This window comes from Marmota monax, unplaced genomic scaffold (genome assembly GCF_021218885.2).
Source record: "Marmota monax isolate L192 unplaced genomic scaffold, Marmota_monax_Labrador192_F-V1.1 WCK01_AAM20220418_F8-fsc00026, whole genome shotgun sequence".
Classification (NCBI taxonomy): domain Eukaryota; kingdom Metazoa; phylum Chordata; class Mammalia; order Rodentia; family Sciuridae; genus Marmota; species Marmota monax.
In genome coordinates, this window is record NW_026693108.1 from 9,349,811 (window position 1) to 9,375,109 (window position 25,299).

At 35.5% G+C, this 25,299-nt stretch overlaps 1 protein-coding gene across 2 annotated transcripts in view; it reads left to right on the plus strand.

Annotated features, from left to right (window-relative positions):
- Positions 1-25,299, plus strand: part of Fgf14 (fibroblast growth factor 14) — a 657,991-nt gene that overhangs the window by 284,593 nt on the left and 348,099 nt on the right. The window contains exon 1 of one of the 2 annotated variants that reach the window (XM_058582739.1): positions 21,483-22,201. The exons of the other annotated variant lie outside the window; for it this stretch is intronic. The gene's annotated coding sequence lies outside the window, so the exon portion shown is untranslated. Of the gene's footprint in view, positions 1-21,482; positions 22,202-25,299 lie in introns of those variants that run through there. 2 annotated transcript variants of the gene reach the window in all.

Genomic DNA, 25,299 nt, shown 5'->3' on the forward strand with positions numbered 1-25,299 from the left:
ATTTTTCTCTTAAATGTGATTTTCTCTGGGGGCAAAAGCAGGCTAATCCCTTCTTTCTATGCATACTTGAAAGTTCAGATAAATTTTAGTCATTTACAACAAAAAGCAGAACTTTAAAACATCAGATTTGGAGGGCACACCAAGTGCTAAGAAAGGAAGAATTTAACACAAAGGAGAGTATGACAAGGTCCTGAGCAGCTCTGGGCAAGGGACTAATATGGCCAATAAACCTGTTCATCAAGATAAGCTACCAGGGGTTCCTTGGTTCAGCTCTGAGGAACCTAAAAAGGGTAGGAGCAGCTCTGACCAAAGCACAGGTCCAGTGCTGTCCAAGGAACCTCCAGGTGTCCTTCCTGGTGTCCCTGCAGCCTCCTCTGTTCTCTGCGCTCTCTGCTCTCCTTCCCATTTCCCACAGGGTCTCCTTCCTGCATTCTGAGAGCCAGGTGTCCCAGGACTCCACCTGGCCTCTGCTTTCTGTATGCCACAGCTGGAGGACTCTTTCATAAGGCCAAACTGAACTCTTTGATACCACCCTATGTAGCCTGGGAGAATAAAATTCAAGATCTTGATATAAAGGGCTCGCAATCCTTCCAGCTTTGCCCAGTCTCTAGCTCTGCCGCATTCTCGCAGACTGCTGGGCCTTTAGGAACACGGATCTCTCTGCAACCCCGATCTTAAGCCACCCCCACTCATCTTCTCTGCTGAGGTCTAGCTGAGAAGTCTTCACTGACACCAGGTGAACTGGGCGAGATGTCTTTGTAGGAGACCTGGAGCATCCGGCAATGCGGTATAGATGTCATATATTACTGTGGTAATATAATTGTAATTACGTATTTACTTATCAATGATGCCTCTGGACTACAAGTTTCTTTTTCCTTTGTATTGTGACTCTTTTATTTATTTTTAAACTGATAAATCAAAATTGTCTATACATGCATGTACAACAGGCTGTTGCAAAAGATATATTGTAGAATGGTGAAATTTAACTAATTGAAACATGCATCACATCACATACTACTTTTGTGGAGGACACTTAACACACCTGAGCATTTTTCAAGAATATGATGTACTGTTATTCACTATGGTCTCCATGCTCTAAAGCAGTTCTTTTAAACTTAAGCCTCCTATCTAATGGGAATTTTGCCTCCTTTGATTAAACCTTCACAATCTCCCACCTCTAGCCCCTGGTAACTTCTACTCTACTTGCAATTCCTGAGAGTTTAACTTTTTAAAATTTCACATGAGTCAGTATGGCATGCCATATTTGTCTTTCTGCTTGGTTTATTTCATATAACAATATTCCCAAGTTCATCCATGATGCCACAAATGACAAAATTTTCTTCTGTTTTAGGTGGAATAATCTTCCATTGTGTATATATACCACATTTTCTTTTTCCATGTATCTACTAATGGGCACTTAAGTAGATTCCGTTTCTTGGCTGTTGTGATGAACATGGTAGCTTAGGTGTCTTTTAATACACTGATTTCAGTAGTGGGATTGCTAGATCGTATGGAAATTCTATTTTTTAATTTTTTGAGAAATCTCCCCATTGTTTTACAAAAAGGTTAATTTACATTCCCTCCATCCCAGTGCAAGAGTTTTCTTCGTATCCTTGCCAATACATGTTATCTTTGGTCTTTTAGATAACAGACTTTCTTGCAGATGTGCAGTGATATCTCCTGGCTATAATTTGCATTTCTCTGGCACCTACTGATATAGAACATTTTTTATATACCTGTTGACCATACATATGTCTTCTTTTGAGAAATGTCTATTCTGTTCCTTTGTTCGATTTTTAATCAGGTGTTTTCTCCCTATTGCAGTGTTTGAGTTCCTTACAAATTTAGGATATTAAACTTGTATCCGATGTGTTATTTGCAAATGTGCTGTCCCATTCCTTTGAGTATCTCTTGATTCTGTTGATTGCCTGGATATACAGAAGCTGTTTAATTTGATGCAGTCTCATTTGTTTATTTTTGATGTGGTAGTCTGTGCTTTTGAGTTCATATATTCAAAAAATAATGGCTCAGACCGATGTCATATAGCTTTTCCCATCTATTTCCTTTTAGTAGTTTTGTTGTTTTCAGTCTTGAATTTAAGTCATTAGTCCATTTTGAATATTATTTTTGTATATAGAATAAGATGAGGGTCTACATTTATTTATTTTTTAATGTGGATATCAGTTGTTTTAACATCATTATTGAAGAGTCTGTTCTCTTTCTAGTCTGTGTCCTTGGCACCTATGTCCAAAATCAATAAATGTGTGAACGTGTTTCTGAGCACCCTATGTTGTTTCATTTGTCTCTGTGTTGGTTTTATGTGAATACCACACTTTTTTGATCACTATAGATTTGTAATATTTTGAAATTATATTTTGAATTCAGTTAGAATTGTACCTGGTGTGCTTTTTAAATTTTTTCCCTTAAGATTATTTTGGATATTTGGAATGATTAGTGGTTCCACACAAACTTTAGAATTGTTTTCTCTCATTGGAAAATGTCATTGAGGTTTTCATAGGGATTGCAATGAATCAATAGATAATTTTGGATACTATGGACATTTTTTTTGAGAGAGAGAGAGAGCAAGAGAGAATTTTTTTAATATTTATTTTTTAGTTTTCGGTGGACACAACATCTTTATTTTATTTTTATGTGGTGCTGAGGATCGAACCCAGCACCCCATGCATGCCAGGCGAGCGCGCTACCGCTTGAGCCACATCCCCAGCCCAATACTATCGACATTTTTACATTAATTATTTCAATCCATGGACACAGGCTGTCTTTGCACTAATGCTCCTTACCTTAATTCTTTTATCAGTGCTTTACAATTTTCCTTGTATCCAGATCTTTCATTTCTTCAGTAAAATTTATTCCTAGGTATATCTTTCAGCTATTGTAAATGGGTTTGCCTTCTTGATTTATTTTGTAGATAGTTTGTTGTTATTGTTTAGAAATGCTACTGATTTTCGAGTGTTGATTTTATATTCTGCAACTTTACTGAATTTATTTAGTTCTAATAGTTTTATGGTAAAGTCTTTTCAGGATTTTCTATGTATAAGACCATGTTGTCTGCAAATAGGGACAATCCTTCTTTCCATTTTGTTTTTTCTCTTGCTTAAGAGCTTTGGCTAGGATTTCTAGTACCATATTCAGTACAAGTGGTGAGAATGGGCATCCTTGTCTATTTTCTGATCTTAGAGGGAAAAGCTTACAACTTTTCACCATTATGATATTAGCTGTGGATTTGTCGTATATGGTCTCTATTATTTTAAAGGATATTCCTTCAACATCTTGTTTGTTGACAGTTTTTATTTTAAAAGGATATTGAATTTTGTCTGTTTTTCCTGTACCTAGTGAGATAATCTGATGTTTTTGTTCTTTATCCTGTTAATGGGATCACACTTACAGAGTTTTGTTGTGGTTGTTGTTGAACTATCCTTAAACCCTTGGGAAAATCCTATTTCATATGTTGAAAGATAATTTTAATATGCTATTGAATTCAGTTCGCTAGAATGTTGTTGAGGATTTTTTCACCTATTTTTTCCTTAAGGATATTGGCCTGTAATTTTCCTTTTTTGCAATATTCTTGTCTGGTTTTGGTGTCAGAGTAATGCTGGCCTTGTGAAGTTGTGGACTAAACTTTTTGAAGTTGTGGACTAAATCTGCCTTGTTTACTATTGTGGTTTCAGTTTCTAAGGCCTTCCATATATCATATATTCAGTATGTGTTGAGTGAGTAATTGTATTTCTCCAGATATCAAGGTTTAAGAGCCACAATTTAGGATAATACTCCCCAGGTAAAGGATTGGATGAAAAAAGACTTATTCCAGATAGAAACAAAAGTCTTGACCTTAACAATGGCACTATCTTCTTGGGTGAAATTTTGTCTTACATTTTGGTTAGCAGAGAGCTAGAAAGGATTAGAAAACTAAACAATTTCTGTATCTCCTTTGGAAACACCTCTCTTCAGCATCTTTCCTTGTATCCAGGAAACCTTCCATCCTCTTTACAGCAGGACTTCCATCAAGATGGTGCACCACACTCATTCTCTGAGCATCTGAATATGGAAATTAAGCTCATTCAACTGTGATGTTCAATCTCAGTGGTGAGAAGCTTGTTTGCAGAGGTGTGAGCATTGTGAGGGAACAAACAAGAAAGAGGAAACATCCCCTCCACAAGTTAGGAGCATTTGTCCCTTAAGCCTAAAGAGTGGACTTACCAGAGCCCAGTGAGAGCTGGAATTGTGAAAAGATTCACCTTTGAAAAGTGGTGTGCCTAAAGTCAAACCATGGGCAGGAAGGGCAGGGAAAGAAATCCCCCTTCAACCCTTCCCACTGATTCTGGTCTCCTTCAACTGTTTCTCATCAACCAAATCCATCTAGAAATCTGGGATGAGAACATCCAGGTATGGCAATCCCTAAGGGTTGCCCCACATCTCACCCTGGCTCGAGAATAAAAAAAAGCAGGGGTGATGAGTGGATATGATTGAAGACAGAAAATACAATCACAGACTTATTATACAAAAAAAGACAATCACCTGATTTATTAATCCCAACTTTTAGCTTTGGGGTCCATGGCCCACAGGGAAGATTCCCAGGCCTGATGAGGCACCACATATTCCAATATGTCTAAGAGAGCTTAAATTTTGTGAGTTTCTAGTTCAAAGTCGTTGGCCTCTCCCCATCTTCCTCTTGCCATCTCTGCCCTTGGCAGGAGCCACAACTTAAACACAGTTCTAATTTCCCACAGTTTGGCAAAGGTACTGTCAATGTACAGCTGATTCACAAACAAGGAAGATGGTTCTATGCTCTGTTGACCAGGGAACATGCTCAGAGTGGCCAGGTCCTTGGTTTCCCCTTTAGTTCATGTAGATTTTTGTAGATGACCATAGAGTTGATACAGCTCTTGATCCACTATTCATGGTTCCTTCCATCCACACAAGTGCTCCAACATCAAGGGACTAAGGGTAACTGGTGGAATTAACTGAAGTTCAGTTTTCTGGATATCTAAGAACCAATGATTCTTCTCACCATCAAGCCCTCTTCAAGCCTTGGAGATGCCACCTTGATAAGGTTTTCAGGGCACCATTTGCAATATAAAGTAAAACATTTTCATTGTTCATCTAAAACTCACATTTTCCTGGATATCCTGTATTTCATCTGGTCATCTCACGATGTACAACACAGAATGTGGGGACACTCAGGCCTTCTAGCCTGGGGAAGTCAAGGGATACCCTGAAGATGATGGTGCAAGAGGCTCTTTGGGGAGTGCTTTGTAGTAGTTCACAGTTTGTGTCACTCACATGCCAGGCCAAATACTCAGCAGGGGATTTGTAGGGGTGGACAAAGAAAGTGTGCCATGTTCTCTGCTCTCCACCATGCCTTATTGTAACTTCCCAATATGCAACTTCAGGAAAAAGTTTGTGATTATCAGTGGTATTTGGATTGTCAAAATTCCCCGAATTGGGCTGCCTAAATTGTGAGACTGAGTCATGATTCTGCACTTGTAAACATTGTAATTTTTTCCTTAAAAGATAAAATGAAACCATTGAAAAATTATGAATGCTACTAACTCTAAGAAATTAGTGCTTACCCCTGAAGCAGTTTCAGTCCTGAGCAGTCTAGGTGGCCTGAGAAGATCCCACTTCACCTTCCACTAGTTCCAATGACATAGTCATCAAAAGTGCATGTGGCAAAGATTTCTTCACTTCTCTGCAATATTTCTTGTGTGTTTTAGTAGTTTACTTCACTGGAAGAAGAGACCAGGCAGACAAGCTGTGACTCATCTAGATTCAGATGCTCTTAAAGGGTTATTTCTTGGTCATTTTAATGAGCACTAGAGGTTCTGTTAGTGAGCATTATTGTGGCCAGGAGAAATTCTAAGGTGCACACAAACGTACTGAAAATCAGACTCCATATACCATAAGTTTTTTTTTTTTTCCTAGTGCTGTGAATTGAACCCCATACCTCACACATACTGGACAAGTGCTCTACCATTGGGTTACATTCCCATATGTCAATTAATTATTTTTTAAATTAATTAATTCAAAGCAATACCCCCTCATATGGATAGTAGGATCAATAGAACAAATTTGGTTGAAGCACATATTGAAAGTACACAGACCAGATTCATCTTTGTTATTCCCTACATCATTGGTTTTCCCTTTGTTCTCTCTTTTATTATTGCATGGTAGTGGGTTGCACAAATGAATCGCAATAAAAAACAGCCTGCTGCAATCTTGTTTTTGTTTAGTTCTGAGTCAGGATTTGTCTGTGTTGTCCAGGCTGGCCTCAAGCTCCTAAGTTCAAGTCATCCTCCAGCCCCAGCCTTGCAGGAGCTAGGACTGCAGGAGCATGCCACTGTGGCTGGCCGTTTTTAAATTTGAGCTATCGCTATCATAATATTACTAATTTAATAAATATTTATTTTAAAGACACAGAATAATGGACTTCCTAAATTAGAACCTGGTCTTAAACGCTATATAAAATAAATAAGCAAATTAAATAATCTTCCATACAGAAGAAAAGTAGCCTATAATAATTAAAGTTATTTATGCTCATCATAGAACTTAAGAGTACAAGAAATATGTAGAATAGAAATCTCCTAGCACATCATCTCTCAGAGATGATGGAGATTTTTATAGATTTGCTTATATGATTGTAAACATACCATAATTACACATTTTTCCTCTGTACATTTTATTATGAGAATTTTCCAATTAATCATTTTTGAGAACATGACATGGATGACTGTTTATTATTTTAACATGCTAACTACCATAATGAATTTAATTATTATGTTATTTTAGTGTTTTTTAGTTCTTTGAAACTATGTACATGAACATACCTATGTACATATACACACACAAGCACACACACATATATTGTGCTTCTAATATATACTGTGAGTTCCTTGATGTGGAATTCTTTAGGTATGAAAAAAATATGACACTATGAATGCTAAATCATTTTATAAACATAACAATTTATTATGTATCAATAAAATAGAACTAATTAATCTTCCTACCTACTTGTAGTACTTGTTAACATTTTTATGTTCTTTGCCAGTTTTCTATGCCAAAAGATATAAAAGGCATATTATTTAATTTGAATTTCTACTTGATGTCTACCTGAATTTGCATCCATATATTTTCCTATTACAATTTGTGTATTATTGATCTTTAAAAGCTTATCTAATAATAATGGCAATATTTTTCATATTATAGTTGAATTTATTAGTATTTTCTTCTCTATCCTTTTCTTTTGGTTTAAATTAGAATATATACAGTTAGAATGCATCTCACATATGTTTGCCAATATGTCTTTCTTAATTAATTTATTTTAACATTTACCTATTTAACAACTTAGAATTAAGTTTTTGCAAAAGACTTGAGACAAGATCTAACCTTAACTTTCTTTATCATTGGTGGACTTTAAGGAAAACTACTTGAATGAAATAAGTTTCACTCTATTAATTGAGCCCTGGAATAGTTAAATTGTTTGAACAATTGTGCCATTGTTTTTTTTAAATGTTTTTCTAGTTGTAGATGGACACACATATCTTTATTTATTTTTATGTGGTGCTGAGGATCGAACCCAATACCTCACACATGTGAGGTAAGCGCTTTACCACTGAGCTACAGCCCTAGCCCAATTGTGCCATTATTTTGAAACAGCATATGCTAAAAGAAAATGATGTTTCTGCACATTCAATGATTGGATTTGAACTTTATTTATTTTATTTTTATAGTATATTTTTATAAATAAATTATTTGAAAGATAACTTGCCTCTTTAAAATAATCAGTACCCATAACCAAAATTCTGAACCACACTTATAAATATTAATTTACATACAGACTAAGGAGAGGGATAGCTGGGTCAGATGGTGGTTCCATTCCCAATTTTCCAAGAAATCTCTATACTGCTTTCCATATTGGCTGCACCAATTTGCAGCCCCACCAGCAGTGTATGAGTATACCTTTTCCCCAACATCCTCACCAACACTTGTTATTGTTTGTGTTCATAACAGCTGCCATTCTTACTGGAGTGAGATGAAATCTTAAGAGTAGTTTTGATTTGCATGTCTCTGATTGCTAGCAATGATGAATATTTATTTGTTGATTGATTGTATATCATCTTCTGAGAAACAGCATACTACAGGGACATAGCCACATCAATACTTATAGCAGCACAATTCACAATAGCTAAATTGTGGAACCAATCTAGATGTCCTTCAATAGATGAATGGATAAAAAAATGTGATTATATATATATATATATATATATATATATATATATATATACCCAATGGAATATTACTCAGCATTAAAATAGAATAAAATCTTAGCATTTGCAGGTAAACAGATAGAGTTAGAGAAGATAATGCTAAGTGAAGTTAGCCAATCCCAAAACACCAAATGCCGAATGTTTTCTCTAATATAAGGAGGCTGATTCACAGCGGGGTAGAGAGGGGGAGTGTGGGAGGAATAGATGAACTCTAGATAGGGCAGAGGGGTGGGAGGGGAAGGTATGGGGTTAGAAATGATGATGAAATATGAAGGACATTATTATCCAAACTACATGTATAAAGACATGAATTGGTGTGAATATACTTCGTACACAACCAGAGATATGAAAAATTGTGCTCTATATGTGGAATAAGAATTGTAATGCATTCTGCTTTCATATATAAATAAAAATAGTAAAAAATATTAATTTTTTAAATAAATATTAAAATGACATACAAACTATAGAATTTTTGAATATAAACAATACTAATGTAGAAAATAAGCTCAAATTTTTATAAAATATTTTTCTATATTTCCTCAATCTTTCCTTTTTCATTAATATTTACATAGTTCAAGCAAAAATATGGGTTTTTAAACACTGTTAGTTCAAGTATAATCACAATCCTTTGCCATTAAAAAAAATTGCATGGTGGAAAGATTTTCTACTTGATATTGCCTTTTCCAATTAACATGCAAGACTTAGCCAATTAATATGAGGTTGCAGGAACCACCAAACCACTAATTTTAAATGTAAAATTTTTCTTGCAATGAAATTGGTGAAGAATGTTTCTTTATTCAGTGTGAAAAGGGAAGATGTGCTTTGGTAAATTTCAATTCCCTGGCTCGGTGTCCTAAAAATGCCTGGTAGGCTTTATTTGTTGGTGTTGGTGTAGAACAGAACTTGTAATTGTTTTAACCCATCATGAAAGGTGGTATGGGGCTCCACAGGAACTCTCTGGTGAACTAGGGGGCTTGAGGCTTGGCCTACTCTGGGACAGGTGTGAATGGTAGCAAGGAGCATTGGAAACCACTGCAGGCCTGCATTAGTCTTGGGCTTTAAGTCCTCTTGATCCAAGTGAATGGCTGAGTTTGGGAAGTAAACAGCCGAGTTTGGGAAGTGAACCCCAGGAGAGAAAAAGAAGAGCCTTTCACATTAGAGACCCAAAGACAGTGCCCCTGCCTAGGTGCAGGCAGCTGACGTGGTTTATTCTTAGCGTTTGCATTTTGCTGGCTTCAGGAGGGGCAGGAACTCGCCAGTTGGCCCCAACATCACCAATTTCCTCTGCCTTGCATCAGTTAATTTACACATTTGTATTTCTAGCCCTTCTCCAGTTAAGATGTTTGGTTTTGAGACCTCAATTTACAACTCCTGTTTCCCTATTCCCTACGTTCTTTGTTTTTATTTTTCTATTATTTGATTGAGATTTCAGGTAATTTTTTCAAAAAATGTCAGTGAATGATATTTAGGCCAGCCCTGATTTATCCAAAAGTGTCTTTCTGTTGTCCTCACACATTAAGTCAGCTAGGACCGTGTTTCCTTGATGGTCTGTACATCCATGCCACTGTCCTACATTAGTTGATTGGCATGCTAATAGGATTTGGGGGCTGTAATTAACTTTGTGAGAACTTGTGGGGTCCTGCATCACACAATTTCTATTAGTTCACAAACATCTTTTTCCTTGGGCTCTTAAGTGTTGCCTCTGTTCTTGAGGAGTCCGCATTCATCCTATCATTCTGAGTGATATTTTGCTCTCTATCCTTTATTTATTCTTTGCTGCTTGTTGTTTACAAGTTGATTTTTGTTTTTCTGACACTTCTGGGGAAGGTTCTGAAGGTCGTGTGGTAAACCAGTGACTTGCTGCCTCCAGTGAGGATGGCAGTTTTGTGTTCTGAACTCTTGTCTTCTCCCTTCTGTCTCTGCATCATATTCTAGCACGTGTACTCTGCCTGCTCCTGCTTCGTGGTTTCTGTTCTTCTTTCACAAAGTATGCATTTACTGTATGCTTACAGGAAGGCACTGTGGCCTCAGTAATCTCTGCCTCTTGATTTTCGTGACTTCATCCTTTATTTTACATGAAGCCCATGCTATTATATTTTCCATTTTCTTTGTGCACAGGGTTGGATGGAGACCAGTTCTTGTCCTACTTATGCCTTTTGCAATTGCAAGTCTGAGAGTGTAGTTCTCTTAACAGCCACAGCAGGTTTCCGTGTTTTATTTCAGGTCTGAAGACAGACTTCCTTCTACCCTGACCTCTCCATGGTTTCATTTTGAGTGACGAAAATAAAAAATAACTGCTACTATATTATTACCCAGTAGGTTCCTTCTAAGGAGAGATGAAGAATAGTGATACATGGAATGTATCTGTGTCTAGTTATCTACCACTGGTGTAAAAATGGTAGAAAACTACAATTTCATGTAATACAGAAGGAGGAAAACAAATGGATCCCTTTCTGTTACATCTGGAAAAATTGCTTCTACAAATATACACAAGAAAGACAGTGATAAATGCCAGTTTACTATTGCTCTTGGAGGAAACGTTTTCTGTTATTTAATCTTGACATGATGATTATAAAGAATATCAAGTCAAAGGAAGAAAAACAGAACAAATAGTAAACAGAGAGACCAGTAGGAAGCAAAAAGCAGGCAAGTAATAAATCAGATAGATTTCCATCATTAATTTAAAACTGAGTATCCCCTGAAGGTAGCTGGAAACTCAGATCACCAACCCCACACTACCCTGTAGCACATTTTACTCTAAATTATACTTGTAATGGAAAGATTGCTTTGGTAGTTTTATTTCCTTTGCTTATTCACAAAGACACTATATTTAAACCTCCCCTACAATCTAGATCGGGTTCTCTCTCACTGGTGTTTTGCTCTTTTGCCACCCACTCTCTGCACATAAGGGCTTACAAGGGCATCAAATCACTCTTGGTTTTTAATTTCTTTTTGTCCTCTTGGGTGCTCATCTATGATTTGAAGTGGAAGTAGATTGGTGATTTTGTTGCCATAGTATGCTGACTCTTACTTATTTTTGTGCTAAAGTTGTAGGATGTTTGCCTTTTCTCTCAGATTAGCTTAGAAAAATTCTTAGTGATTTATCTCCTGTCTGATAAGGTTGTAATCCTTAAGGAATCATTTCCATGGAGTTAACATTTGCATGTGGTTTGCTTTCCATGGTATTCATGAAGACAGGACATGAAAATAGGTCTTAGTAGTGTATACTACCAAAGAAAAACTAAAATTTTGTTTAAAATGTTTTATTGACCACAAATACATTTGTTTTATTTTTCATGAAAATTTGCTATTATAGTTCCATTCCTTTGTCAAAATATTGTTCTTAGAGTTTACATGGTTGGTTTCCTATGCAATGGCTTAATGTGGAGTTGAGAACGTAGAAATTCAATAGCTCTTTCATTAGACAATGGAAGCATCTTAGCACATCTTATTCATCAACATTATCAATGTTTCTAAGTAATTTGCATTATATAGGTTAATAGAAAAATGGTACTTTCATAAGGCATAATAAAGGTTTTGATTTGTCAGTGGTTACTGGGTGGCCATGTAAAATACCCAATTATCCTGCAACAAAATACGGGTCTTTATGAGAGAATCAAACTAGATGGCTTTGAAATGGCCTTTTGATGATTCTGTTACTTGAAATAAATCCAAATTTTACATGTATGTTGCTCGTTTTGTGCAAACTTCTGTTGGAGAATAAACAACAGAAGGAAAAGACTTGACCTTGGAGTGAACCCGGGCATGCTCTGGAGACAGGTTCTGGAAGTGAGGTGGAGATAAGAGCAAGCAGTACTAGAGGGGGAGAAGGCAAGTTCATGTCAGACCATGCAGAGCTCTGAAGGGGCTTTATTTCTCTCCGTGTGAGCCATTAGGAACCACACAGCTTTGGAGCAGGCACATTTCAAGAGTCAAGCAAGGGCCTTGGGGGATGTGGACAGGGAGGGACTGCACACAAGAACAGAGGTCCAAATGGTCTAAGTACAATGTGGTGAATGTGTCGACAAAGAGGAGACGGGATTTCTGCAGACTGAAGATGTTTAATTGAAGCATCACTGAGATGCAATAATAATGCGGTTCTCATTTGGACTCAGGACTCTTAAGAATGTGAGAAAGTCTGTTCCAAAGAATAGTTCCTTACAGAAGCTCTGGAAACAATGTATCACTTGGGAATTCAGAAGCATACTGGAGGGAACAAATAATATATTACTTATTTGGTTCTATAAATGTATTTGACGGGAGCTTTATAAACACAAATTTAAATGAGTTATCTATATTTTGTGGTGAAAGACTTGTGCTTGCTAGTGTTCCTGCTGCTCACTATCTTTGGCAAAAATAGCATTGTTATTGATAAGGTAATTTCATTGTTTTTTTTTCTGTTTTTGAATGCGTAATTTGTTTCTAGCTGAAAATTAAGAACCTTATGCAAATTAGATATCAGAAGAAGCAATAGCTTTTTAAGTTGTTCTCAAATCACATGCCCGAGTCATAATGGTCTTTACTTTCAGTACTTGCTAAGGCACTTATTAGCCACAGAACTAAGATTAATATTTCGAATAAAGTTACTATAATGAATTAACCATCTATTTTAAATTCTGAGTATTCTGCCATGATAATTAGTATGGATTCATAACACATTAATAACCCCCTGCTTAAAATCAGGGTGTATTTTAAGCCAAATGTTATTATTAAAGTATTAAGTGTATTCTTGTGTGCTGACGTTCTTAGCTATCTGTATTTGAAACATAGTTAAATGGAACCAAGAGCTGAATTGTCTCTTCAAGATGTTCCTCATGAAAATGGCTTTCCAAATGCTGAAAATAGAACTGCCTGAGCACTCTTTCATCAGATTAAACATCCACAGTTAATGGTTAAAATGATTGCTGCTTTATTTTATTCATTAATTTACTTGACAATTTAATAAATTTCTGGCCAAATCACAATGATTATTTTTAAGTTTATATGCATATTTTTGTTCCAAGAATCTGTTATTGTCCTTTTATTGATTTTAATATAATCTGTGTTATCTTCTTATAGAATTGATTCTCATAATTATAGAGAAGCTAATGTAGGAGAAATGTTTTGAGGGGTGTTTTAAGCTGTGTGTCACTGTACCCAGACACACTCTTGTCATTGTTACTGATTGGAGTAAGTTATAGGATTGGAGGAGCCAAGGGTACTAGGATCCATTTGACTTTGATTCTAGGAACTGAGAATAATAGAGGATCTATTAGTAATTTGCCTTGAGCCACAAGTTAGACATTATAAATCTTTCTAGTAATGATAAACAGTCCTGGGGGAAAAGTGGTATTTCCATGCTAGAATCTTCTAGAAGTCCAATCTCCTTTCTCCTTCACATGAAACCCACACATGCCTAATAGATGGGATGGAACTGCAGGCTAAGCACAAACTGGTTAATTAGTTCAACAATGATGTTACACGAAGCAAAGGACAATGCTTACTCTTTGGGATATTTTTATGAAAATATTTTAATTTTGAAAAGAAAATGACATTATAAAATCACCTGATACTTATAATAGAAATTAAAATTCAACTTTCTTTTTAAGTTTACAACCTCACAAATTCAGTTTTACACATTTGAATTCCATGCTATATAAAATGCCTTGATTTTTAAGGCAGGCTTTTATTTTGGTTAATTTTTTTATAAATGTATATTTGTATTCAGTTTTATATACACACTTTTTTTGCAATTTTCATAGTAGAAATATGTTTTTCTTGTTTAGAGCTCTTTGAAAACTGTCTTGAAGAAGGACAGCTACTTGTATTATACACAATTCAAGAAAATGTAACCTGAGAGTGGATGTTTTGTGAAAAGGCAATCCGGGAGTTCAAGTGCAGTATTCTTGAAATCAATCTAAGCAATAGATCTCCTTAGAAATTTTAAGGAGCATGTAAGCCTTTCTAAGCCCATGTATGAAGCACATTGTCTTCAGACCTCTGACCAAGACAGAGGCAGTCAGCATCTCCTTATGCCACCATTGGCTGAGGCTGGGTCTGCACGTCTTAAGAGCACTCAGTTCGTTTCTCAATCATGTTTTGGTGACCAGCTCAGAGCACTTCAGGAACCATCTGAAGTACAATTTATGTCTCTGGCTATGTCAAATTAAAGATGCTTGCACTATATGCATGCCTTACTTCCGTTTTTACTCAGGCTTCTGATAAGAAGTAATAATTTTTATAAGAAAATCATATCCCCTTTCACACCTGGTGGTTCTACAGTTGTTTTTTTAAGATCCATCTCAAATTCTTTCCTGTTCTAAAACCATTACTCATTTAGATAATGTAATTTTTCAATGTCCTTTGGCTAGTCTGAGCAAGGTAAATTAAATGTGTTTTTTTTTTCTTTAATAGTTAACTCTAGAGAAGAATAAAGACTTCCATTTTGGACTCTCAAGAGAAGATTTCTAGAAAGTATTAAATCTATTTGGATGCATCATCAATATACAGAGATATTTGAAGTCATTGATTCAAAAAAGGTCACCCAATGTGTTAATACTGAGTTGAGTAAGCACTGAGGAATAACTGTTAGACTCCAGACTCCATTTACAGGGCTATTGGATAGAACAATGGGCCCAATTGAGATAGTAATACAAAAGTCTGAGTATAGTAAGAGTATATACTCCTTTTAGAAGATGTAAGAAATACACAAAAGCATAAAGAATAAAACTAAATCCCTTGAAGTCTCATGAACTAGATACAGTCACTTTTTTTTCATTTGATTTTAAATATTTTTTAGAAATAAATCATATTGTATCAATTATAGTTTATATTTTTTTCTTAAATGAGAATGTGTCTAAAATTCTTCAAAGACCTTATTGTCAGAGGGTATTTGACAGTTCATTGCATAGTATCCCAGCTTTATTGTTGGCATGATAAATTATTTCTGTTCCTCAGTTGATTTTCTTGCCTTTGGGGAAGTTAACTGGCACACCATGTGTGTACTGCATTAGAGCCTCTTATTCACTTTTCATGTGTTATTGCATTGTCTTTGCTAGATCAAAATAAAATATTAATGATGGGAAACACTTCTATTTAGTTCGTGATTTTAATGGTATCATATATATATAATGTTCTAGCATTAGAATGGTATCTCTAGTGTATATCAGAAGTACCAAATTCCAGTATAATGTTTGATATCATGAGTAGAAATGTATCTGAGTTAGTTTTCTTGATTTTTCTATATTAGGCACATATGTTTAAAGTGAAATTTGCTCATAGCAGCATTTTCTAAACAGTGTCCTAAAATCCTTTGTTCCCCTGCTTTATAGAACACTGATAATATTCTGTGAATAAAGGGAGTGTTTGGAAGCTTTGGTACCTGTACTCTTAAAGATTCATAATGTGCGTTATTTTATTATAAGACTCAGAAGCTCAATAGTGCAGCAAAAAAAAAAAACACTTTAAAATTTCCCAAACTTTTCTGAGCAGGGAATATATTTTTATTTGATGCAGCTGTTATTATATAAAAACTACTACTTTGATCAAAATTTAGGAATTGCTGTTGTTTTGTTGTTTTAATGATATTTTGGTCAGATTCTTGAGTAAAAGGGATAATAGTTTTGCCTGTAGTGGATAGTTCTCCACTTTGTTAATATTTCTAAAGAAATTATTAATTATTGAGATTACATTTCATTGTGGTTTGAGTGATTTCACAGCTTAAAAGAAAATCTAGAAATGGAACAGTTTTGTAAGTTTACTTGGTATAATATTTTACATTTCTTCCTTTCAGACCTTCCTCTTAAATCATTGAGAAATTTATGTTTGTCCCTAATCATTGATTTCATTTAAATGTTCACCTTTATCTACTTATACAATAATAATTTTGAAAATAGCCTCTGCATATTTGGACTTTGTTAATCTTCATTTTGTCTCTTTCTCAGCTTTTTTTCATTAAGCTTAGAAAACGGATTCTTTGGGTATGAATTAGAACAAGCTTTTGGTCTGCTTAGTGATTCTGTTAGTTTCTGGTTTACTAATTGTATGTTTGGCCATTTCATTTATTATTTTGTTAGTTTTTTTACCCCTTTGGTTAGGATTGTTTAATTGTTCTGTTTTTTTTTCTTGAGTTAAATGCTTTTATTGTATGTTATATTTTTATTCTTTTATTCTTGGCCTTTTTATAATGGTATTTTGGGCAATTATGAGTAGCTGTGTAATTCAATCTAAGTGTCTTTTCCACTTGACAGAAATGTTAAAACATTTGCATTTACAACTTAACTATTTATTGTTTGCTTTTTGATATGGTCTTTTCTTATTTATTTTTTATTGGTTCTTTTTAGTTATACATGAGAGTAGAGTCCATTTCTATAAAATGCATGCACACAATATTTCTTACTCTAATTAGGGCCCCAGTCTTTTGGATACACATGATGGTGGTGTTCATTGTGGAGTATTCTTAAATGTACAAAGCAAAGTTTTGGTATGTTTTCAGTAGTTTACTTTCTTTGCTTCTTCGTATCTGTTCTTATTTTATGTCTATTTTTTTTTCCATAGCTTTTATCCAATTATCTGTGTTGGGTATTAAACAACCACAAGCCCTGTGGAGTGAAACCCCAGTAACCATTTTGACTGACAATTCTGAGAGCTGAGTAGGCTCAGTAAGGCAGTCTTAGTGTTGGGCACTCCTGGGGTTATCCTCAGGCAGTGGTGGGGGCTGGAGGTGTCCTGTGCTTCTCGTACACCTGGAAGGTCAAGCAGGATATTAGGTGAGCAGCAAGGGAACTTATAGCCAAGACATCTACCTTCAACCCTTCCATTTGGCTTGGGTGTTTTCACAGCAGTGTGCTTGGTTCCAAGAACAAGTGTCCCCAAAGAGAAGCAGGCAGGACGCCACAGCAAGGCCTCTGTGCCTAGCATTGAGGGTCACTTAGTGTTACTTTCACCATGTTCTCTTTGTTGAGGCAATCAAAAAGGCCCATCAGGTTCCAGTAGGACAAGTGGGTTAGGAAAGCCATTATAGCCATTTGGGAAAAGCAATCTTCTTGACTCACATTAGTTTATTTGCTAGCAGTTACAAGGATTTTCAGTGACATTAAGGGTATAAATATTCTTGGTCTATAAAAGTGAATAGCACACTCATTTTTTGTCTTCTTTTGGACTATCAAGGTTTTTTTTTCTCCTTTCTTGTTAATTTAACAAGGGATAAACTATCTTTTTTAAAGAATTGAAGATAACCATCAAAAATTGGGAGACAATAATTTCATAACAGTTTAAATATTAGTTTAGACTTATTTATTTCTATTTAACTGATCTTAGCCCTTGGTAGCTTGGCTTTCTATTTCTTCTTCGACTGATTTTACTTCATCTATTATTATTATAGCAGAGGTCATTCATGGGGTGATGTAGACCGTTGCTTAGGTTGTGCATTATTCGAATCCTTGCGTTGGATGTTTGTGATTTCTCCACTCCTCTACACCAAGTTGGCTATTCATGGACTTTGAGACTCCGCCCTCTGGTTGCTGTGGTCACCATGGCAGTAGTGAGTTCTCCATCTTCCAGTATGATTGATGCACTTTCAAGCCTTGGGTCTACAAGTGAAGAGGGATGCAAGACTCGGTGTCACTGTTGTTCTAAGGACCGTTCCCATGTCCAGCTCCCAGTCCTTGCCATTCGCCTCCTGGACATTCTAGATTTTCAGGGGACATTGTCTTCCTTCAATCTGTGTTTTATCTAGAAGACATGCTTTACCGGTTCTGACATGTGGAGTAGCATCATCTTTATTTTCTAAAACAGGTACAGCCCCCACCTCCAATTTGGGGAATCCTGTTAGTTACTTCACAGGGTTGTGATGGGATAGAGCTAGGTACTCACTAATTGTCATCGTTCCTTATAAATCACAGTTTTCTCCTTAATTCAAAGAGAAGAAATTCCCGGTCTCTTTAGAAATTCAGTATCATAAAACATGTGGCTATTCTGGATGAAAAAGCATTTAAGAGGGATGAGGAACAACGTGTGATCTTGCACTGGATCCTGATTTAGATAAACCAGCAGTAATGGAAATGTCAGGGCAGATTAGAATAGGACTGGTTATTCCCTGACACAAGAATTCACCAAAACCGTGATATAGACATCCCAAATTGAACAAGGCTACAAAGCCTATGTATTCTTTATGTGGGCTTTTGTCTCTTGGGAACAATGCACCAAGGTGTGATAGTGTCATTCTCTAAAGGGGGAGGAATGATTTATTTGATACCTTTCTTATATCTGTCTAACTTTCTAGAATGTGAATATACTATTCTTCAAAAATAGTAAAATACCAGTTTTATTTTTTATCATAAAGAATAATATACTTGTTAGCTTCCTGGACTAATAGAAAATCCCTTGATGAACAACAGTTAACCTGCTAATTTTCTCCAAGAAAGAAGGACAGACAGACAAACTTTTGGTCATGATCTGATAAAACTACATCAGTTAGGGTTCCTATAGAAATCTGTACAGATGTTTTCTAAGTGCTTGTGTCTAGATTTTATTTGCGTACAATACATGCATTTTCATATATGTCAATGAAGTTCATAGAAAGCCAGGAAGCTGTTCATAAAATAGTCTTACCTTCTGTATTTGACTACAACCTCTGCTTCTTTTAATAACCACCAAATCCATGTCATCAGAATCTGTGTTGTGACAGCGTGTCTGACAGGAAAACTTAAACTCTGAAAAGTCTAGGTTGTGTTTTATTATAGAGGCTCATGTCCCTTGTAACACATGTTAATAAAAGAATGAAATCTTCTCAGATTTTATATCCATTTGCTTGAAACGTTTTCTTGGAAAATTGCATGTTCTGAGTTTGTGGCTGAGAAACCACAAATAATAAAGGAATATGGTTGTCACTGGAGGATTTTCACAGGCTTCCACAAATTAACTAAAAAAAATCTGCTTAGCAATGGAAGGGGGTGATCCCAACATCAGCATATGGAGAAACCACAGTATGGAAAGAATTAACCCAAGATCTAAATAATATATCAGTTGAACTTGGAATAGGCTCCTTACATTAAGATTTGTTTCCTATTCGTCTGTTTATTCATTCATTCAATCAAGAAGTATTTTGAGGTTGGTACTGAATTACATATTTAGAAAAAACTATCAGCAAAGGGAAACTCAGGACCACAGATAAGTATAATATATTATGCATGCTTCAAATAGGTATTTATTCAACCAATAGATAGTTATGCAGCAAATACTTATTACATGCTTCTTGTATTTCACATACTGTGAAATTTCACATACTGTGAAATACAGTCACTGATAATACAGTGTTAAAAATAGATAAGGAAACTAAGCTCATATCGTCTGGTTGAGGGACTGAGACACTAAGTTAGTAAGATCATAAGAAAATAGCATTATTATTAGGAAAAATCACTCCTTTCTAATTGTGTAGGCCAAAGCAGAAGTACAAATGGAGACCCTTAGCTTTACATTTAAAGACCTAACGTCATAAATCAAACTCACAAGGTATTGACTGAAATATATTTCTTCTTACCTTGACAAATAGGCCTTTATGACAGTAAGATTTTAAAATATGAATAAAACAAAGAGATTTGTGTACCTAAAAGTTCGCAAAATAGTAACGGTGACTGAATTTGTCACTGCTTATATTTCTGTGTTCTGACAATGGGTCAGAGATTTTCTACCCATAATGTAATAAATATGCATGTTTATAAACAACTATATCATTACTCTTTAAAATTGACTTTTCTTGGTTTTATTTTAGTGAAATTACTAAACTAAGCATATATAATAAAAGGCATAAAATTTATACTTTTTGGCAGCAATGAGCTAAAGGATTAAAAATTGTATTCTAATTATGCAAAATTTAAATATTTCATCATAAATGCAAGTTGAATTCAAGTTTTAAAAAATAAAAAAAATCATATATTTTTTTAAATAACTAATTTTCTATAATATTAAAATATTAAAATTACTATTTTATTAAAAGTACTAGTTACAATACATTCATATAAAATTAATTTTAATATTTAAGTATATCTTTACAAATACCAGATAATGTTCATTTTAGTTTTATAATATGTCGAGGTTACATTTCATAAATATAATACTATTCAATATTGAATAGTTTTGAGGGAAAAGACTTTGGACCATGCTTTACCTGTTAATCTTGACCCTACTCTCTCTCTCTCTCTCTCTCTCTCTCTCTCTCTATATATATATATATATATATATATATATATATAAAATATATATATATATATAAAAATATATATATATATATATATAAAATATATATATATATATATTTATTTATTTGTTTATTTTTGGTACCAGGCATTGAACTCAGGGGCACTTAACCACTGAACCACATCCTCAATCCTCTTTTGTATTGTATTTAGAGACAGGGACTCACTGAGTTGCTTAGTGCTTCACTAAATTGCTGAGGCTGGCTTTAAACTTGTGATAGAATTGGTTATTCCCTGACACAAGAATGCACCAAAACAGTAATATAGACATTCCAAATTGAAAAAAAAGCTACAAAGCCTATGTATTCTTTATGTAGCCTCCCAAGCCACTGGGATTACAGGTGTGTGTCACCACTCCCAGCTTGATCTACAATTTTTTGCTGTTACAAAATGTTTCCTAGTTGCCATGTGCAACTCTAGTATGCCATGTACTAAATGGCACCTTTGGAACCACAAATGAGAGCATGAAGCAAACAGGAAAACTTCAACTTAGTACTTCAGGTAAATGATATTTCGCTAGTAAGTATCTACTACATCTGTACTCTCAGAGAGAAAGGATTCGACAAATATATATATATATATATATATATATGTATATATATATATATATATATATATCACACTCATGCCCTCTCTGGCTCTTGAGAAGTGTCTCTGATATAGGTGGTGGCACAACCTATACTTTTTGAACCACTTGGACAAAAACTGCCTTTGCTTCAGGACAAAGGGAGATGTTGACAGGTATTCTTTGGACCCAAATATAATAGCCACAAGAGCACGTATTTGGGGTTATGAACTGTATAAGTTGTTAGCAATATTTTGTTTAAAGGGCCAGGTATATTTGGCTTTCGAGGCCCTGTGACTTATCAGAACTACCCAACTCCGTCCTAGTAGTGCAAAAGTAGTGAAAGTAGTTTTAGACAATAGTAAGTGAACAGTATCTAGTTATTGTCCAATAACATTTTATTTGCACAAATAGGCAAGCTGGATCTGCCTCTGCAACTGTGGGTGGCCTCCCCTTGGGCTGTGCTAGTCCATCTCCGAAGGCTGGATCCTGGTAGCAGGAGTGCCCATGTGTTCTTTAATACATGTTTTGTGGGTGTGGTATCAGTTTGCTGAAGGGTAGGGCAGAACACTGAGGCTCTGCTACCTCTTTGTAAGATAAACTCTACTAGTTGGACAGGGTAAGGAGTTGAGGTTTTATTTTAGGAGGATAAAAAGCCATTGGAGGGTATTCAACTGGAATAGCATACAGTTTTAGTTATGTCTTGAAAAGACTCCACTGACTATTGTTTAAAGAATGAACAAAGTACCGTGAGAGCAAACAAAGAAAAAGATGTAGTTCAGTCCTTCTAGGGGAAAACAATCCGTGTTTCAAAGAGCAGAAGATATTTGATCTGGGTTGCAAAGAATAAGTTAAACGTTGCCAGACACTGGGTCAGGGAAAGGCATTGCAGACACGGGGAATAGGGAGTGCAAAGACAGAATCTAGAAGGATTCAGCAAGCGCTGGTGATGATCGTGAAAATTCAGATTGGAAGATGTCCATGAGGTGTTCAGCAGCAGATTCAGATCCAGGCTGGATCTGGAAATCTGAAAATCCAGGCTGGATCCTTGCACGGTGGAGAGGGGCATTGAACTGTGAGAAACATCAAGGAACTTGCCAAGTCCTTAAGTGGCTAAGGTGAGATTTTATTGATAATTAGAAAACTGGGCCTGCAGGGTGGGTAAGGATCTATAATGGGAGGAACTGATAACTTGGTTTCTCAGTAATCCAAAAGACACGGCTGAGAGACAGGAATGAAGGTGTGGGTGTGGAACAGCAAAGGGGACCTAGTTTCAGAAGACACTGTGGATAATACTGAGGGGATTTGGCAACTGAATTAAGCTGTGTTAAGAGGAGGGATGACTCATAACTACCTGGAGAATGTAGAAGCAGCAACGTTTCACCCTGCCTAGGTGAACTTACGTTTTGGACACCTTTAATTAAATTTGGGTTAGAACATCCAGGTGCAATGTCTAATGGGCTGTTGAAAATAGGGTGCAGAATTACTTGGGAATCAGCAGAGTGGGTAGCTGATACCACAAAAAAGGCTGAGAAAACCCAGCAAGAGTTTGATGACCAAGAAGAGAACAAAGGAGGGTGGTCTGATCACCATTAACCAATGAGGGTGGGCAGTGGGGAAGAGATTAGGGAAATGGACAATTTCTGAATCTGAGACTCATCCTGTGGCTCCAGTACACTTTCCTCATTATCTTACAGGGAAGATGACCATGCAGAGGTGTAGGAGTAGCTCCCTCACACTACAAAACAGCTTTAGTTAAGTAAATTTAAATGTATCGCTTACAAATGATATCTATTATAAAAGGGGAGCCAAAGTTCTGGAAAAGAACATTTTTAAATATATCCATTTTTAAAAAAACTTTTATTTGCTTTAGGATATGTTCTATCAAAAGGGCATAATTAAAAAGTTACAGCCTTCCCTAAGAGGCTAAACAGCACTTTTCAAAAGATGATATACAATCAATCAACAAATATATGAAAAACTGTTCAACATCTCTATTAATTAGAGAAATCCAAATCAAATCTACTTTAAGGTTTCATTTCACACCAGTCAGAATGACAGTTATCAAGAATACAAACATCAATAGGTATTGGCGAGGATGTGGGGGAAAAGGCACACTCATTAATTTCTGGTGGGACTGCATATTGGTGCAACCAATCTGTCAAGCAGTATGGAGATTCCTTAGAAAATTTGGAATGGAATCACCCTTGACCCAGCTATCCCATTCCTTGGACTATACCCAAAGGACTTAAAATCAACACAATATAGTAATGCAGCATATCAATGTTTATAACAGCTCAATTTACAATAGCTAAACTGTGGATGCAACCTACATGCCCTTCAGTAGATGAGTGGATAAAGAAAATGTGATATATATACACAATGGAATATTACTCAGCATTAAAAGATAACAAAATTATGGCATTTACAGGTAAATGGATAGAGTTGGAGAATATCATGCTAAGTGAAGTAAGCCAATCCCAAAAAACCAAAGGCCAAATGTTCTCTCTGATAAGTGGATGCTGACAGATAATGGGGGAGGGGCATGGGGAAAAACCGAGGAACTGTGATTGGGCAAAGAGGAGGGAGGGAAAGTGAGGGAGTACTGTGGCAAGAAAGATGGTAGAATGAGATGGACATCATTACCCTAGGTACATGTATGACTGCACAATGGTGCAATACTACATTGTGTACAACCAGAGAAATGAAATGTTGTGCTACAATCGTGTACAATGAATCAAATGTATTCTGCTGTCATATATACCTCATTAGAATAAATAAATAAATAAATAAATAAATAAATAAATAAATAATTTTTAAAAAAGTTACAGCCTTCCAATATTATGGTAAACTATTATTTCTCAAATAATCTTACTTTCTAAGTTATATTTTTTTAAAAAGTAACTCAGTATTCCCTTACATAAGTGACAGCAGATTGTTTCTTCCTGTCTTAAATATAGTCTATTCTGTCTTGTCATGTTCCCAAGGATGGTGCAAAAATCATAAGTAAATGCCCATAATTACAGAGGCATATATATCAACCACTAAATGAATGTTACCCATATGTCTGCAGTCTAAAGGAATTTAAGCAATGGTATATCTTTCATCCATTCATTTAACACTTCAGTAAGTACTGTATGCCAAGTACCATGTTAAGTACACAGCACTCAGAATTAATATGGCTAAACCTATTATTATGACTTACAGGCTGTTAAACCAAAAGAAACAGAACAAAAAGAAAATAGAACTTCAGTTCATTTACTTTTGTGATTAATGATATAATCATTTGTAAATGCTAACTCTACAAATTACAAGTTTTAGGCCACTAAGTATGCTGAATAAATTCCCTGGTATTTCCTGTGAAACACAATTATAATTGACATCTAGACCACTTTAACATGAGGATCAGTCATTTCAGAGCAGTAACAGCAGCACTTTAGTCTTTCTTCTTTTCTGATGTAAGCATTTATTGCTCCGTAGTTCCCTCAGAAATACTCTTGCCTTGTAACTTTTCATATGTTTGTTTCCATTTTTTTGTGTGTCAACATATTTTTAAATTTCACTTTCAATTTGTTCTTTAACTTATTGACTGTTCAGGCACATGATGTTTAATTTCCATGCGTTTGTGAAATTTCTGAATTTCCTTCTTTTATTGGTTTCTAGTTTCATACCATTGTGATCAAAAAACATGCTTGATTACATTTCAATCATTTTTCATCTGTTGATACTTGTTTTATGGTCTAAATATAATCTATTCTAGAGAATGTTTCCGTATGTGGTTGAAAAGAATGCGAGTTAGTTATGCTGCTATTGGATGGAATGCATGTGTCTGAGAGGTCAGTTTGGTGTGGTTTGAGTTCCTTACTGGTGTTCTGCCTGATGGTCTGTCATTGATGAACAAGGGGCTTTGGATTTCCCTATTATTGTACTGAAGACCGTCTCTTCCGTCAGCTCTATTAATATTTGTTCCACATATTTAGATGCTGTGATGTTGGGCTCACATATATTTTTAAATTTTACATCCTCTAGATAAATCGATGCTTTTATCATTATATAATGACCTTCTTTGTCACTTTTTACAGTATTTGACAGTCATTTTTATCCTATATGTGTTCAGCTACCCTTGCTCTCTTTTAGTTACCACCTGCAGGGAATACCTTTTCCATCCCTTCACTTAAGTCTATGTGTATCCTTAAAGGCGACATGAGTCATTTGT